Genomic DNA, 19591 nt, shown 5'->3' on the forward strand with positions numbered 1-19591 from the left:
GCCCCAAAACACATGTCTGTTAGATGAGTACATGCAAATTTTTCACCACAAATGTGTATGAAGAGAATATATTAAATAAAAGCCAGCACAACTTCATTAGAAGATCCTGCCAAACCAGACTGTTGGACTTCCCTGAATGGACAACCAGAGTAGTTAACATAACAAAGCATACCGAGGTATACCATAATTTACTTAAGACTTTAAAAAGGCTTGCTCTGTACCAGAGAGTAATTTTGATAGGAGACCCCACTGGTAACTTACAAAACTGGACTTCAATCTGGTTAATTGGCCAGAGACAAACATCACAAATAACCAAATGGATGCTCCGCATGGTGTGACATCAAACAATGCAGTGCCTCAGAGATCAGTGTTCTGGCTGTCGCTTTTTCTAGTTTACATTACTGTTGTATATTCTGTTAAGACTGTATAAAAGTATGAAATTTACAGACAATACCAAAGTTGGAGCCGTAGAAAGCACTGAGGAGGCAGCAAAGCCAATTTACAAAGTCCTAAACCAGTGTTATTATTTTCCCATTCTTTTTTTTTATATTTTTTATTGAATTTATTAAAAGCATATAACATTCCATACAATCAAGTAAAACTTAACAAAACTAAAATCAAATCAACCCTCATCCATGAGGAAGAGAGGAAGGCCAACAACCAGAGCAAAACTTAAGAGTAGTAAAAAGAGAAAGGAGTCTTTTCTCCCAATATAAATGCTTATTCTAAAATGTTATAGATTAGGTCCTGCCAGGTTTTAAAAAAGTTTTGAATAGATCCTCTAAGTGAGGATTTGATTTTTTCCAATTTCATGAGTCTGGATGGATGGATGGATGCAAATGCGTTTTGGATGAAATCTCCATCATCCACATTGGATGTATAGATATTTATCACAATCACTTTACAATTAAATAAATAACCCATAACCATCACATATCACCCTTTAGGATCTGATACTACATCTGATAATATAAGAATATGTTCTGTGAATTAAGATTTCCACACCTCTAGTTTTCTTTGTATAGCTGGAGTGGAATATTTGGCCAATCCAGTCTCTTTGCAACTGAAACTAATCCTTGCTTAATACGTGGGTCTCCTGTAATAACACTATCTTGGCGTTTAGACCTTATATTGTAAATTTTTCATTTCTGAAGAGATCATGAAAATTATTTTGGCCCAAAATAAATTAGTAGTTCTCAGTCCTTTACTTATTTACTTCCATTTCTTTCCATATATTTTTATGGAAACAGGCACTTCAAGTTGAACACACAGAAGTTTAAATGGGACCATGTGAGACAGTGAACTGACGGTTTCTTTGTCATTTGTACTGCATTGTTAACTGGCAGTTGGCAAAGAAAACAGGAAGCATTTAAAAACAGTAAAAGCAAAAGTTTAAAACTAAAAGATGCAAATAAGTGTGGGGAATCCTAATTTCCATGAATCAAGCGCACTCTAACAGCAAAACGGATATGAGCCAACAAAGAATCCACAAACGAGGCAAGTTGACCCCAAACTCCACAGGCTGTCCTTAGCCTACACAGGCCCAAATGGCGTCCTGATTCTGAAATTCAAAATACTTTAATACTCCTAAAATTATACCAAAGCACACAAAAATGGCCTTCTAATGAGAGGAACCATCAGAAACTCTGGCTAGGGTGGACAAAACCACAAAGTAACCCTTGTAAATGCAAGGATTTATTCTGACATCATAAAAAAGAATAAAAATAGCAAAAAGGATTTGCCAAAACAGAGGATCCAAGGCTAACAAGCCCCACCACACAATTCAACAAACAACCAAGAACTGAAGAAAATAAGTCAATAAACCAGATAAATCCAATTACTTACAACATTAAATAAATCTGAAGGATCCACTCTCAGCTTCAGAATATAAAGGCTGTGGAGTGGTCTTTCCGTTATGATAACACGGTGACCCCGCCCCTTGGAGGTTCTACCCACAAATCAAAAGGAAAGACTTCAAAGAACATAGAAAACATTGTACTTACAAATTAAATTACATTTTCCAAAAGATAGAAATTAATAAAAACAAAAGTATTAAATATACAAGAAATGCATTTCTTGGCTGAACCATAACACTATCAAAGTAACTAAACTGAAGCACAATAATGCTGCTCAAGCAATAATTTCTTTGGCATCAACATTATATAATTGCAGAACCTTTCACCACTTCAGCCCTCCAGGAGCCAACTAGAGCAGCCCAACCCAAATAATCTTCAGAACTGCATGGAAGAACACTTGGAAAATGCAGTTTAACACAGAAAAGTGCAAAGATGTACATGTGGACAACAGGGATGTGGGTGACACTGCAACTTCTGAGAAGGCCATAGAGGTTTATGTTGATAAAACATTCTTATTGTCTTGGCAATAAAAAAGGTAAGTTTATATTATCAAAACTGTTTTATATAAATCAGGAGGTGTCATGGTCGGACTGTGTAAAGTGAGACCACAGCTGGAGGACCCTGTGAAGTTCTGGTCATCCTAGTACAAAAAAGGGCAGCTTTAAAAAAAAGTACTTGGCCAAAATACTGGGACAGAATAGCTAATCTGAAGAGGCCGATGGGCTGAATGGCCTCGTTTATCCAGGCTCGGAAGCCTGGAAGGACAGAGCAGCGGGTAACTGCCTGCTATGGGAAAAGGACGCCCTTGAGGCAGCATTGGAGTTGTGGTCCAGTGGAGGGTGCCTTGTCAGGTTCTATGGGGGCCACCTCGGGGAGAAGTTGGATATTGAAACACAAGTATTGTTGTGGTCCTGTCTGAGGGACTGGAGGGCAATAGATTGAGCACCAGGGGCCTCATGCATAATGCTGTGCATAGAATTCACACTAAAACATGGCATACGGACAAAACCGGAAATGTGTGTACGCACAAAAAAATTTCCAGATGCATAATATCTGTGCATATGCCAACTTCCACGTTCTTCCGCTACATAAATCCCAGCCAGCGTCAAAAGTAACGCACGTGCATGCGCCTGCCGCCCCACCCCGTCTTCTCCCAGAATTACGCCTCTTTGAATACGCAAATCAATATAAATAGCCACTTAAGTTCAGCATTCTGTGAAAAGACAATGGCAAAAGCACAGGGGAAAACAGAAGAATTTCATCGAACACCAAGTGAAGGCAAGGAAAAACATACTATTTTTTGGTTTAAACAGTGATATAAACAACAAAAGGAAGTTGATCGAGTGACAGAGTATTGGAGAAACTTGAAAGTTCAAGTTCACAAAGTTGCACAGTGATCAAAATAAAAAAGTTGTCAGATATGAAAGTCGCTGTGAAAAGGAGAGTCATAGTCCACCAATTGGGTGTCATACGGAAGCTTATTAGGGTACAAAGAAAAAAAAAACAGACAAAAAGCTCCACATGTCAACTTTAATCTCAAAATTTCCACTTTAATCATGTAGTTTATTTTGTCATTAAAGTAGAATGTCATAAATTTCATCTTAAAATCAGTTAATTTACTAGTTTCTCAAATATCATCGTAACTAAAGTAGCATGTTAAATGCTTTGTATTCTATGTGCTCTACGTGTGTGAATCACTATGTGCTTCTTAAATGGGCTTTTTCTTCCTCCAACAGGACTCAGAATCCATTACATTCGTGACATTACAGCTCTCTGAATAATTTAAATACTGAGGATGTACAGGTGCTGGTCATAAAATTAGAATATCATGACAAAGTTGATTTATTTCAGTAATTCCATTCAAAAAGTGAAACTTGTATATTAGATTCATTCATTACACACAGACTGATGTATTTCAAATGTTTATTTCTTTTAATGTTGATGATTATAACTGACAACTAATGAAAGTCCCAAATTCAGTATCTCGGAAAATTAGAATATCAATTAAGACCAATGCAAAAAAACGGATTTTTAGAAATGTTGGCCAACTGAAAGGTATGAACATGAAAAGTATGAGCATGTACAGCACTCAATATTTAGTTGGGGTTCCTTTGGCCTGGATTACTGCAGCAATGCGGCGTGGCATGGAGTCGATCAGTCTGTGGCACTGCTCAGGTGTTATGAGAGCCCATGTTGCTCTGATAGTGGCCTTCAGCTCTTCTGTATTGTTGGGTCTGGCATATTGCATCTTCCTCTTCACAATACCCAATAGATTTTCTATGGGGTTAAGGTCAGGTGAGTTTGCTGGCCAATCAAGAACAGGGATACCATGGTCCTTAAACCTGGTACTGGTAGCTTTGGCGCTGTGTGCAGGTGCCAGGTCCTGTTGGAAAATGAAATCTGCATCTCCATAAAGTTCGTCAGCATCAGGAAGCATGAAGTGCTCTAAAACTTCCTGGTAGACGGATGTGTTGACCTTGGACCTCAGAAAACACAATGGACCAACACCAGCAGATGACATGGCACCCCAAACCATCACTGACTGTGGAAACTTTACACTGGACCTCACGCAACGTGGATTCTGTGCCTCTCCTCTGTTCCTCCAGACTCTGGGACCTTGATTTCCAAAGGAAATGCAAAATTTACTTTCATCAGAGAACATAACTTTGGACCACTCAGCAGCAGTCCAAAGGCGAGACGCTTCTGACGCTGTCTCTTGTTCAAGAGTGGCTTGACACAAGGAATGCGACAGCTGAAACCCATGTCTTGCATACATCTGTGCGTGGTGGTTCTTGAAGCACAGACTCCAGCTGCAGTCCACTCTTTGTGTATCTCCCCCACATTTTTGAATGGGTTTTGTTTCACAATCCTGTCCAGGGTGCGGTTATCCCTATTGCTTGTACACTTTTTTCTACCACATCTTGTCCTTCCCTTCGCCTCTCTATTAATGTGCTTGGACACAGAGCTCTGTGAACAGCCAGCCTCTTTAGCAATGACCTTTTGTGTCTTGCCCTCCTTGTGCAAGGTGTCAATGTTCGTCTTTTGGACAACTGTCAAGTCAGCAGTCTTCCCCATGATTGTGTAGCCTACAGAACTAGACTGAGAGACCATTTAAAGGCTTTTGCAGGTGTTTTGAGTTAATTAGCTGATTAGAGTGTGGCACCAGGTGTCTTCAATATTGAACCTTTTCACAATATTCTAATTTTCCGAGATACTGAATTTGGGACTTTCATTAGTTGTCAGTTATAATCATCAAAATTAAAAGAAATAAACATTTGAAATACATCAGTCTGTGTGTAATGAATGAATCTAATATACAAGTTTCACTTTTTGAATGGAATTACTGAAATAAATCAACTTTGTCATGATATTCTAATTTTATGACCAGCACCTGTATACTTGATATCATTTTCATGATGATAGGAATTAAAGCATGTATTAAACATGGAAAAACGGGGGCTCAGTGTTAGTGACGAACTGGCGCCCTGTCCACAGATTGTTCCTGCCTCCTGCAAGATGCTTGCTGTGCCGTGCGTGACCTTCGAGTAAATAATTCATTGCAGCAGTACTGTCTCTTTTTGTCCCAATTCCTGTCCTTCCTTTTCTTTCTCCAAGTAACCAATCACCACACAAATCTGCTCTGTAATAGAAGTCAAGCCATCTGTAAGCTTAGAATGCAGATTCTTCAAAACTTTTAAGGAACATTGAACATGTTTAATTATTCTATCCATCCAATGTCGTGCCAGTCCCTGCAAGAATACAGCGCAAGCCAGGAACAATCCCTGAACAGGGCGCCAGCTCGTCAATAGCGCTGCGACACCGTGTCCTCACATGTTTAATTATTAAAAGTATAGACTATTTAAATTTTATCTGTATAATGTAATAAACAACCTTTGCTGCATTTCACCTTAAAAATGATATCGTCATCATATGTAAATATGCTCTTTATAAATTGGCTCAGGATGTGCAATATTATAACTGTATCGCAAGTTCACAGTGAGGTAATTGTACTTATAAGTACAAACAGTTCTACCAGGAACACTTGATGGACTGATTGAGCGCGTTTATTGTTCTTGGGATGAAACTGTTTCTGAACCGCGAGGTCCCTACAAGAAATTCTCTGAAGCGTTTGCTGTAAGGAGCAGTTCAAATAGACTGTGCGCATGGCTGAGGAAGCGTGTGCTTGATGCTGTATACCGATAATTCTCTTTCCGATCAGCAGCTGTAGAGCTGTGATTCCACACTCAGATACAGTGGGATAAATACTCTGAGTGGTGTAGTGAGAGTAACAACGCTAAAGAAGCTATGGTACAGTGGAACCGTGGGTCACGACCATAATTCATTCCAAAACTCTGGTCGCAACCTGATTTGGTCATGACCTGAAGTAATTTCCCCCATAGGATTGTATGTAAATACAATTACAGTGGAACCTCGGTTTGCGAGCATAATTCGTTCCGGAAACGTGCTCGTAGTCCAAAGCACTCGTATATCAAAGTGAATTTCCGCATAAGAAATAATGGAAACTCAGATGATTTGTTCCACAACCCAAAACTATTCATATAAAAATGATTAATACAAAATATAAAGTAAAAATACATAAAACAAATTAACTTGCACTTTACCTTTGAAAAGAATCATGGCTGGTGTGAGTGAGTTTCTAAACTCTTGTGGGATTCCACCCAACGGGACGACATGCGGAAGAGCATCCCAAAGCAATCGCAGTCTCCCAGTGCTGTAGCAGTTCTCCATAAAAGCGAATCCGAAAAGATCGCGGACACACTATAAGCACCTGCCGTCAATGGGTGATACAAGGAACAAGGAACATTATAAATTTGCAGGGCCCTGCCTGACTGCTGTGTCTGTGTATAAATAACCACGCTGTTGCTGTTTCAAGCTGAATAAAGCTTGTGTTGCTAAAGTACTGAAACTCAGCTTCGTGTTTTAGGGTGCAAGACGGGGACTCGCACGTTACAGCACACATGAGCGCGCGCGAGCACACATACACACACGAGCGCGCGCATGCACATACACACACACACGTGCGCACACAGTCACAATGCTAATGCTGTAGTAAACACTATACGCTCGTACGGATGTTGACAATATGAGTGAGGCACGCCGAGAATAGGAGACGATTGCCCACAATCCCGCAGTGAGAGAGAGAGAAGAACCATCAACTCAGTTGTGATCACATGACGCTCAGCAGACAAACTACTCGTACTGCAAGACCTCGCTCGTTTATCAAGTGAAAAGTTATTAAAAATTTTTGCTCGTCTTGCAAAACACTCGTAAACCAAGTTACTCACAAACCGAGGTTCCACTATAGTCCGTTCTGGACCGTACACGCTGTATGGAAATATATATTTTTTTAAAGCTTTTTAAGCACAAAAATAGTTAATTATACCATAGAATTCACAGTGTAATAGTAAACTAAATGTTTATTTACTTCTTCTGGTCACTCCAGCTCCTTGATCACTCAGCTGGAGCGACCGCTTCCTTCTGCCCCACCGAGTGTCGGCCAAAACACCCCTGCTTGGGCTCTCTTTCTCTCTCTCGCTCACTCACTCACTCGCGCTCGCTCGCTCTCTCTCTCTCTCACTCGCTCGCTCTCTCTCTCACTCACTTGATTGTGCTGGCTCTCTCTCTCTCGCACTCACTTGATTGTGCTCGCTCTCTCTCTCTCGCTGCACAGGGAATGCACAGGGAGAGACTGAACACGTGCGGAAATCATTGACGCTTACGAACCGGAAGGGAAACTGGCTTGTTCGTCACCTGACTGTGTGGTCATGAACAGATGCAAAAGTTTGGCGAACTTTATGGTCGTAACCCGATTTGTACGTGGTCCGAGGTGTTCGTGACCCGAGGTTCCACTGTATTTGGAATAGTTTGGGCATTTTGTGTAACATTTTATTGTTACAGGTTAATTACAATCAGATGCCTTAAACTAATATACAATATGCGGCTAACTTCAGTGTATTTGATAAAGCCGTGTCAGGGATGTGGATCTAAAAAAGAAAGGGAAACCACATTGGAACAATAGCACTGCTTTAATGCTGGGCGCCACCATTTTGCAAAACCGAGTGGAGAACTTGCGTACACCAGGGATTGAGCTGGCGTGAAAATGTGCATGGCTTTATGCCAAATTTAGTTTTTATACATTGCGATGTGAGCATGGAAACGGACGTAAGCACCATTTTTGTGTTTACACACCATTTATACATGAGGTCCCTGAAGGGTTTTTGGTTGGACTTTAAAATAGAGAGCCCACCACTTGGCTGAGGGAGCCAGAGCCAGAAGAGAGGCTAGACAACACTCGACTGGGAGGAATAGAGAAGAATGTCAAGAGAGGAGTAGGAAATGTTCTGTTTGTTTTGGGCAATTGGAAAACAAAGTCTGTAAAAAGGTACACTATTGGTGTAAATAAAAAGCCTTTTATTGACCCAGAACTGTGTCTGTGGTAGGTTCCGACTGGAGTAGTTGGACCCTCCCTGTTGGCTACAGTATAAATAAAAAAAACTGCATTGGGACTCAATACAGAGTTAGTAATTATACTTAAAAAAGCTCTTAAAAATCTTCTAATGCTTTTGGAACAATTTAAAAAATATACAGCTTTATTAAACTGTTTATAAAGGTACTAATCACAAGCTGTCTTGTTTTATGCTGACCAACTTCACTCTGCCACTTTTTTATGAGGTTTACATTTATTTTTTTAGTGGTTCATACTTCATGTATATGAAACTCTTAAATGATACAGGTTATCTGCACTATTAAACAGCACCAGACAAGACAATCTGAGTCAAAAAAAAAAAAGATGAAAGGTAGTCATGTTCAAAGGCACTTGCAGACCAGGCTAGCTCTAGAACAGGAAACCCCGTCTCACAATAAGGCCAAGAGGCAGCATTTAAAGCTTTGCTGTTTAACTCTAGTGATATATGAGCCATCACAGATGACGAGCCAGGAAGGTTGTGCTTATCTGCCTGAAGGGCCCTCTAAAAGAAACAAGTGCAAGCTTGTAGAACGGATTATGAGCTTCCAAAGGTATGGGGGGCAATAGTACATTCTGCAGCCTTATCTGGGCAGGTTTGAGTGTCTGAGAACCATGTCATTATTTAGCAAGTTGATCAACAAATGTGCAAGGTGTGGCACAGAGGTTAACACAACTTCTCAACCGTGAATTCAAATCCCTGCTCTGCCAAACCTGGAATAGAATATGCCGGTTCTCCCTGTGCTGTTGTATATTTTCTTCTAATCAGACAAACATTTATGGGATACATTAGCTGATGTCCTGTAATAGCTCAAAGTTGAGTGATGGACTGGTACCTCATCTAGAGCTGTGATTCCTTCTACTCAATGCCAGTTGGAAGGATATGACTGCCTACATGTTTGTACTACATTAAAGAGGCTCACACAATAACTACTGAACAATGCTGCAACAGACACCAACGTTCCTCAGAATCTCACTAAAAATACAATAAATACATTTGCTGAAGACAAACAAGGGATTATCTCACACCTATTAGTACTGATGAAGTAGTGCTTGAAGCAGCTTTTTTCGAGTTCCCATCACTAATGACGTTTCATGGGAGAGCTGCACCAAGAACGTCCTAAAGGTAGTACACCATTAGCAGTAGTTTCAGCAATGCTCTGTGCTTACTTAACTTTTATCATGTCGAGACATATCATTATTGGATGCGATAGTTTGGCACTGCAATACATCAGCTCAAAATTATAAAGCCATTTGATATAGCCACCTCCATATTACCAAAACATTTCAGAAAATACCACAGTACAGCTTCTCAGACAATAAGCAACATAGTGTTTAATTAAAAGTATTTTTTACTTTAATGTATATTATCTATACATATACTGACAGAATAAAAATGTAGTATTTACAATTACTGTTCAGAAGCATGTAAATGTTACACATATGCAATATGCCCTTCCTGAACTTCATGTTTGTGAAGATTTAACCCGACACAAGAAATTGAGATTTCAACTCTAACCCAGAGTGTCTGACATATGCTCAGTTTTTATGGAGGCACTTTCTGCAATTTTAAAATGTTACAGCCGCTCTTTCACCGACGCTCATTCATACATGTGACACAAGCCACACGGAGCAGATGTATGCAATACAAACTGTTGATTATATTGGCGTCCTGAGTGACCTCGCACCCAGATGTGGGCAAAATGGCTGTGGTTTTTTTTTTAGGACTATACTGTCATTTCTGGAGAGCTGTATTATACATTTATTATTTTATTTTACTTTCCCTGGTATAAAGCAGAGCAAAGAATGCATTTTTGGTACACAAAAAAAAACAGAAGAATATAAAGACACGTCATGGATATGGTAAAAATCACACAAACAGCTTTTCAAGTGGAGAAACATTACAATCTTGCCACGTCTTAAACAGAAAAAAAAATCATCTGTTCACTCACTCAAATCACTGGTTCATTAGACTGTCATCTTGAATGCACAGCCTGTGCTGAAAATTGACACTCTATACAGCATAACGACTTTTGCAGCCAGACTATATTTTTTGTTTTATCTTTCCGTCCTTTGGTTTCTGTTTTTATTATTGATAATTCCTCTGTCTCCCCTTCCCCACAGGTTAAGAGTCTGGGTGTCATCCTTGACAGTACTTTATCCTTTCAGTCCCACATCAATAACATCTCCCAGTCTGCATATTTGCCCCTCCAACACTCCCCACACCACTGCTATCCTTGTTCATAGCCTTGTCACTTCTCATCTGGATTATTGCAATTCCCTTTTCTTTGGTCTTTCTCTCAAATCTCTTTATAAGGTTCAACTGGCCCAGAATTCAGCTGCCCGCATCATTACTAGAACTCCCTCTATTCACCATATCACTCCTGTTTTGCAGCAGCTTCATTGGCTTCCAGTTCAGTTCCGAATTCAATTCAAAATTCTCTTACTAAATTTTAAGGCTATCCACAACCTTGCCCCTCCATATCTGTCTGACCTCCTCCATGTTGCCATTCCCTCCAGTACCCTTAGATCCTCTTCCTCCATTCACTTGACTGTCCCCTTTGTCTGTCTTACCCCAGCTTTGGAACTCACTACCATCTGAGCTTAGAAATATTGAATCATTTTCACTTTTCAAATCTAAAGTTAAAACTCATTTGTTTAAGACTGCTTTTTCTCTTTGATTACAATTGCTCTGTCTGATTTTAACCTTTATATTTTACTTTTGTTTATAATCTGTGTTTTGTCTATTGTTCGGTGTCCTTGAGTGTTTAGAAAGGCGCCTACAAATAAATAAAATGTATTATTAAAAAAGGCTGTAAGATGTCATAAATAATACCATCATTCAGCACAGACACTGATCCCTTCAGTCAAGCACCCACTTTAAAATATAGATTGTCCTCTTGTTTATTTTGGTTAAATCCATATTTTTTCAAATACAACATTATAAAATAAATCAGACAGACAGATATTTATTTTTATTGTTCATGAAGTATTTTGACAAGTTGCTACTGGATCAAGTGAAACTATCACATACTGTTAAGTTCAGGCCCCCAAACTACAAACGCCATATAACGTCTTTTATGAAATTCTGTGCTTGTATCATCATGTTAAGTGGCTTGGGAGAGGGCTACAACGAGCAAAAAAAAAGCCCTATTAGCACCTCTCAGCATATAGTGCTGAAAAGAATTGAATGCTGAAGGTGCTCTAGGATGGTGGTTCCCAAGTTCAGTCCTGGAAGACCACTGTAGCTGCAGGTTTTCAACTTTACTTTTAATTGGAATACTACCTTGATTAAATATTCACTTATTTCCCAGTCTCTGAATTTATAAAAATGACAAAACTGGATTTGTAAATTTTTACTAGTAGGAAATCCATATTACTAACCGAAGGTTATGGACGCAGGGCGCATCGAAGCACACGCGCACTGCAATGAGCCCGCCCATATCTAACGACACAGCCACAGAAAGGTTAGTAATATGGATGAGAAGGTTGTACACCGGATGTCACGTGCACTGCAACGAGCCCGCCACCTGTAAAGTGGACTTGCTCTAATCCACTGTGCCAGTAATGTAGATCACATGATGGTCATTCAGTTTGTCGCCCGCCCCAGAACCCAGAGTCAAATGCAGCGGCGTCCCAAAACGCGTTGGCGCCCGCCCCAGAGTCAAACGCAGCGACTTCCCAAAACGAGGCGGCTTCCCAGAGTCAGTAGGTGGCGCCCAAATAACACAACGTAATGCACCGTGGAGCCCGCCCCAGAGTCAAATGCAGCGGCTTCCCAGAGTCAGTACATGGCACCCAAACAACACAACCTGTGAGCTACACTTGCTCTAATCCACTGTGCCAGTAATATAGATCACATAACGGTCACAGACTCTAACCCAGCGGCTTCTCACCCAGATGCACCCACCCTCCATGATATGTCATCCATCCAGATATCGGACGGAACAGAAACTGATTGCCATTCTTGGATTTCCGATTCGCTAGCGAATCGCGGGCTTACTTGTTTTTGTATATTACATGCAGGTACTTTTGTCATTTTATCATTATTTTTAATGTTATCATGATTGTCATTCCAATTTTTCAGGTGCCTTGGTTGTTACTTACTAATGAGCACACTTATGAATGTGACACTCAAGTAGCTGCAGTCTATCACCATTCTGTGTTGTCCATCCTGGTTTTAACTCCATTCATTGTTAACGGTTATTATTAGAATACAATTCAGTGAGCAAAAAGGTAAATTAACAGGAAAAATACAAAAAAGAGATTAGTTCCATGATAAAAATTAAGATGTTGCTAAATTTATTATGAAATGTAAATCTCACACTATTATGCTTTTCTGAATGCAGAATAAGAGAAGGAAAAGAAAAGACTCGCAAATTAAACAAGATCAATTCAAGTAACATGACTTAACTGATTGTAAAATGGGTTCAGACGAAAACTTGCAGGTACAGTGGTACACTGGCACTGAACTTGGCAACTACTGCTCTAGAACAATCCATCATTTAGAGGGTAAGTGGCAGTGTCTGTGATGACCTCTAATTTTACCATCATCATCCTCTTTCTGATACTGCTTCAAGTGAGTTTAGGGTCTGTTCTTTAATATTACTGAACTTCCTAATTAGCTTATTCAGTCAACTACAGTTACTTCCACAGAAGCTAACTATGTTGAACAGTACCCTAGCCACTATGAACGGCTAGAACACTCCGACCCACCTCAAAATGATGACACTGGACATTTTTGTACAGCAAATTTGTGTTTTCCAGCTACTTCAGTCTACTGTTTAGAGGTTTATAGACCTGCAACACCCAGTCAATTTCAGTCACTGCACATGTCTCTCTTGTGAGTTCACTTTGATGTGAGCCTGAAGAGCCCACCTCTGGCCAAGGCAATAATTTAGTTCGGTGGGGCTTGTGACATAAATCATTTCTACTTCTTCCGCGCTGTCAGGCTGCCTGTTGTTATACTACACTCATGGTCGTGGGGTTATTATGGATCAGTGGCTACAATCCAGGAATTTAGAAAGCAGGCAACACTGGATCTGAATCTTAATTTTTTCACATAAATATAGTTAAGACAGTTACTAAAAGTAAACTCTTAATTATGCTAACAAGTGACTGCAGGCCATAGGTATTCCTCCATATGTTTGACTTTGGCAAAGAAGTCCTCAGTTTGAAACATTACCAGTACAACTGCCATATATTTACGTCCAAGCATTTGTTTTACCGAATAAGCACTCATCTTAGGTGTATCTTCAACAGCAGTCTGTCTTTTAAAACACACATTGTAACACTATGCAAAATCATTTCCCCATCTTAAAATTTTGTAAAATTAAGACAGTTAATTGAAAAATTACAGTAATTCAGGCATTTACTTCTGGTAGGACGGCCTACTACAACCCATTATTCAGAGGCCACGGAAACTGAATATGGAGCTTTCAGTTAATTCAATGATGCTGCTGTAAGAATCATTACAAGAACCAGAATGTATGATCACATAACTCCTGTTCTTAATTAAGTCTTAACACTGGCTTCCAGTTAAGCTTAGGGTTGATTTCAATAAATCCTTTAAATAGCCTAGTTCATTCTTACCTATATGAAGTTTTTATTGTATAGTTACCTGAGTGTGCTTTACAATATCAAGATGCTGGTCTACTAAGGATTAGAAGAATTAATTAAACAACAGTGGGAGGTCGAGCTTTTAGCTACAGGGCCCCAAAGCTATGCAATGATTTTTCAGCTTGTTTAAGAGACGCCACTGAGGTCTCTCATCTTGTAAATCTGGACTGAAGACTCACTATGTTAGTCTAGCTTAACCTGATTACAGCTGCTGATTAATGCATTTCAGTTTGTTAGCCATTTTTTAGCCAATAATACAAATATTACAATAACTATGAAAACACCTTCTGACATTACTCTAAGCTGCTTCTCTTCCTGGTATCCTGTAGTGGTTTTTTGTGAAAAGCTGCTCCACTTCTAAGCTTTTTTTTGCTGACCAAGGGAAAGACTACAGAGATACTGGGGGTTTTGGAATCCAAGTATGAATTCAAGGATTAAAGGATTTTGTCTTATAAGAGTGACTGGCACAAGTTTACATAATACTGTAGAATGTCGTGGATGGTCAGTTGGCATATTCTTCAGAAATGTGCCTGTGTCTGAGTTTAGCTATGATTTTGCATTAAAAATGAACATGAACACCCTGATAGATTTATTTTCTCATGAGATGCTGCTCGATAATTTACTTCAATCCTGTTGTCAACTGGCCATATTTTAACAATATTATTATGGACATATTTTGTTAGGATACTTTTATATTAATCAATTTGAAATTGCTTAGTTTTACCTAGTGTTCAAACTAACCCGTGCTTTAATGTGTGTGCATCATGTAATTTATCATGTTTGTGGTTTGTTTTTTCACCTGCAAACCTATTATAGCAGCTTGAGCCTGTGCTGAGCATAGAGCACTATACAAACAAATTGAAATTGAAAATATAATTTGATATTAGGATGCACACAACCAGCAACAATCCAGAGATATACTGTGACATTTAATAATAATAATACACTTTTTATATAGCACTTTTCCCAAGCTCAAAGTGCTGAACAGAAATTTGAAATGAACAACAGAGCATAAACAACGTTGGACACAAACAATATCCACATAAAACACTAAATAAACACAGGAAACACAAAGCTTTGAACTAAAACAACAGACAATAAACCAAAATAAAAATGCAGAATATACAAAACACTACAAGAAAACTCTGAACAAATAACATAATTTGCGATAGAAATGCATATCTTCCTTAGCACCTGGACAGAGAATGTAAACTGAAAGCAGGATTAGAAAGTCAGTGTAAGTTAAATGCCTTTCTGAAAAATGAGTTTAATGTTTTTGAAAACAATAAATTGAGTCGATTGATCTAATTAATTAGATAGGGAGGTTGTTTCAAAGTCTGAACACTACAGAGTTGAAGGCTCTGTCACCCATAGAGCAAAAGTTATTAATTTGGGGCACAATAAATCAGTGGACCTTAGTGGGTGAATAAGAGCATAGTTATGGAGGAGGATACTGATGTAGTTTGTTACAAGGACACTTAAAGCTTTATTGTTTAGTAATAGAATTTTATATTCAATCCTGTAAAACACAGACAGCCAGTGTCACATAACCCAATGTCAATATTATGCAACCTAGTAATAGAATTTTATATTCAATCCTGTAAAACACAGACAGCCAGTGTCACATAACCCAATGTCATATTATGCAACCTCTAGTCAATGGGTATATCAGACTTGCTGACTGCAATTGCTGATTCTGTCAACGGAGAATGTCAATTCACACAACTGAAAATTTCAGGGCATGTGAAATTTAGAGACTGAACTATGACTTTCCAGCACAGTTATGCTTGCCCCTTTTTCTTACATATGGCACATTCTACCAAAATATTGGCCATTTTTAAATTTTTTAAAATTTTGTCATGGAAAATAAAACATGCAATATCAGAATTGCAAGCTTCTCCTCTGTTTGTGATTTATGTTGTTTTATTTGTAGTTGGTGCAATGCTTTTCATCATATATTAATAACAGTCTGTAGTTAATTTATAGCTTTGTCTCAGAATGCCATAAAAGTGCAGAGAAAAGGAAATCTGAGCTGAATGTAGATCTACAGTAGCTCTGTGTGTATTTTTCTATTTCAGACATATACAGCAGCTGATCGAGATTTTAATGGATTTGGTAAAGCTTGCAAGAGCACTACCTCAAAATTGGTTGTGCTTGGCGAGTTCATATTCTAATGAAATACAATTTTAAAATTATGAACAATACCACCAGTATCTTTATGTTTGCTTTTTTCCTCAATGGTACATATTATATGTTGTTAGATTTTAAATGCAAATTCCTAAAAAATGTTCTTTGCAAGACATGCTTATTTATATATTGGACAGATTTATATTAACGACTTAAATTTCACTGGAGAAAAATATACAGTAGACCACCGCGAAGTCACGGTTCAGAGTTCGCGGCCTCAGTCATTCATGGATTTTTCAACTTATCTAATAATTAACCGCAAATATCCTCCACAATTTTTATGACTTTTTTCGTGGAAATACTGTACTGTAGAGAGAACAGGAAGCAACTGTAGAGAAAAACGCAGCTTGGGATGGTGAAAGTAGCCAATAGAATTTGAAACTGCGACTCCCAGCAGTCCCTGCAGTGGCTCTGATTGGTCTTCTGCTGTGGGTGCTGGGGCTGTTGGGGTCAAAGGATGTCAGCAAGGCTTTTAAAAAGGGCGCTGGTGACTAAAAGCAAAAAAAAAAGTTTTTGTAATTTGTGTTTCAAGTTCCTGTCTGTCTGCCTTCTGTTGGGTTACCTGTACTTATTCGTTTTGTCCTGGATCGTTTCGTTTTTGGCATCTGGATTGTCTGCCGTCTGCCTGTGTACATGAGGACTGTAAGTGGATTCATGGCCATCCTGCAAAGAAAGGAGCGCTCCTGAACCCGTCCACCCATCTTCACCATTTCAGGAACTAGCGGTAGGACTATCTTTACATTCCCATTCAACGTGCGGATCTCTGGACTATCTATTTTCATCATTACATTTCATCCGTTGCTGTTTTTCATGATTTACTGTGTGTGTTTTCTTTGTGCTTTGTCGTATTTAATGTGTAATCGCCGTAAAGGAAACAGGGGTGGTATCGTTTTTTTCAATTATTTAATTTGTTTTCATTATGTTCTTTATTTTCTGTTTGACTAGGGGGCTCTGCCCCCTGCTCGCTTCGCTCGCCAACCCCTGGTGTTGGGAATGACAAAGAGCGTGATGTATGAATGAGATATAGAATAGTGTGACGGTGTAGATGATGCAAATAGAAAGCAAACAATAAAGTGTGTGGCACAGTGTAAAGGTTTATTGGAAAATTTCTTTGTACACGCCGTTTAAGTGTAAAAGGTAATTCCAGGTCAGAACTTGTAAGGTCAATGAAGATGGTCATTATTGTGATCAGAGTCAACTTTGTCAGAGCTTAGAAAGAGTTGTGTCTCTCCAGGAAGTAATGGAATGACTTGGGTATTTATGTTTTCCACATTAATATTTTTTGGACCTAATATAGTGCGTTGTGTTAAAAGGGGCATTTGGTCTAATGAGATTGCTGTTCCAAATCTCTCTGTAACTAAGTCGTCGCAGATAAAGGCTTGAGGAATTGTAATAATATGTGGCTGAAGTCCATCTGTATTGGTGAGTGTACCATCTCTCAGTTGTAATAAGCAATTGTTATGATCTGGTTCTGGACATCGTATCTTTTTTACTAACTGTATCTTTTGAAAGCAATGCCAATTGTCTGCGTATTTTAAGGTGCACTGAACAATAGCTGAGTGCATGGCATCTGGAAGAATAGCTAATCACTGTTTAAAATCTCCTCCTAATAAAAGTACCTTTCCTCCAAATCGAATATTATTATTCATAAACGTTTGTATAAGTTTATGAATGGTGTTGAGTAAGTGACTTCATGCCATTGTACATTCATCAATAAACAACATTTTTTGAAGACGGATGTCACGTGCAGTGCCACCGTTAATGTTCATAGTGGATACCGATTTGTAGGATCTAATGCAGTTGATAAAGATTTCACTTTCAGGTACATCGTCAGTTAGAATCTTCTGTAGATATTCAGTATATGAATGTAAAGAAGGCAGTCTAATTTGACCCTTTTGACAATGTCTAAATGTATTACTTGTATTGCCAGTTGTTTCTTCAGGGAAGTGAACTGAATGACAATGATTGCAAATGACATTCATTAATCCGAATGAATTTTCCCGGTGTATGTTTTGCTTGTGCTGTTTGAGAGGCGCGTTGTTGCATATGTAGTATTTGGGACGTGTTGTTTTGTAGCTGTAATCGATTTGCCTGTGCTGTGTGAGACGCCCGTTGTAGCCTTCCTTGCCGTTAACGTATGTCTGAGACGGGAGGTGTTTCGTTTTGAATCCGTGCCTGTTGCGATGCAGCACTTTGATTGATAGTTTGCGTCATGTGGATCTAGGATGTAGATTTGTGCATATTTGCGTTGTTGATTTGTTTCAGGGTGCACTGTTCCAATGCGATGCAGTATTTGTGCACATATGGGAAAGCAGTATGGGCCATTGCCTTTTGGTGGCCTGATATTTACTAAAAGCAAATGAACTATTGTAGGATCTAACGCAGTTCATAAAGTTTTTACTTTTAGGTACATCGTTAGTTAGAAGCTTTAGTTGAGCTTTGCGTTTTTGGAGTCGAGACATTTTTTCTTTTAGAAATATGGATAAGTAATAAGGAGTATTGCACTCACTGTTAATATGGAGACTTTTCTGCGGTTGAACAGTTAATAGTGCCTTATTGTAATGAGATCCACCTATGCTGCATAGCCGTCTATTTTGTTGTTTCTTTCGTGTTCGTGTGTTTGTTCCTGTTATCCTTTCCTTTTCGTTATGTACCCGTGACCGTGTATTCATGACTTGTTTCTTTCTCAGCATCCGAAATATGGATAAGTAATAAGGAGGGTCGCAGTCACTGTTAATATGTTTCCTTTTCTGCAGTTGAACGGTTAATAGTGCTTTATTGTAAGGAGATCCACCAATGCTGTCTAGTGTGAAGGTGCTGACGTTCACTTTAGAATATGTGGCTTTGGGTGTGACTTCTTATGGATGTGGGTGGGGGGGGGGATTGTTGAGGATTGTTGTTACGCGAGCGTCTTCTTTCTTTTTGTGTTCCTGTGTCTTGTTGAATCCCCCTCTTTGTGTGTGTCCCGTCCCTCGCTTGTAGGGTCTGTGGGGTGGTTTTGTGTTCTTTTTTTTGTGTTCCATGGGCTTGTTGAATCCCCCTCTTGGTGTGTGTCCCGTCCGGTGCCTGTAGGGGGGGGGGGGGGGGGGGGTGCCTTGCTGTTGTGCGCGAGCCTCTTTTTTTTTTTTTTTTTTTTTTCGGGTCTAGTTTCGTGTGCAATGTGTTTCGTGCTTTTCCTGCGTTTGACTTTGCGCCTCATTTCTCCTTTTTGTATGTGCTCACTCCTTTTTTCTGTGGTCTTGTCCGCCACTCGCGGCCCCTTATCCGCCTTTGTCGCCCTCTTTTCTCCGCCTTTCTCCGACTCTCGCGGACTCTTTTTGCGCCTGCGCCTCTCGCGGCCCCTCATCCGCCTCTCTTGCCCTCTTTTGTCCGCCTTTCTCGGCTCCTCAGCCGACTCTCGCGGACTCTTTTTGCGCCTGCGCAGTACGTCTTTTTGCAGCTACGG

General features: G+C 39.4%; 1 protein-coding gene across 4 annotated transcripts in view; it reads right to left on the bottom strand.

Annotated features, from left to right (window-relative positions):
- The window catches only part of atf6 (activating transcription factor 6), a 204965-nt gene that overhangs the window by 2923 nt on the left and 182451 nt on the right, over positions 1-19591 (bottom strand). The gene's annotated exons all lie outside the window — the stretch shown is intronic.

This window comes from Erpetoichthys calabaricus, chromosome 10 (assembly GCF_900747795.2).
Source record: "Erpetoichthys calabaricus chromosome 10, fErpCal1.3, whole genome shotgun sequence".
Classification (NCBI taxonomy): Eukaryota; Metazoa; Chordata; class Cladistia; order Polypteriformes; family Polypteridae; genus Erpetoichthys; species Erpetoichthys calabaricus.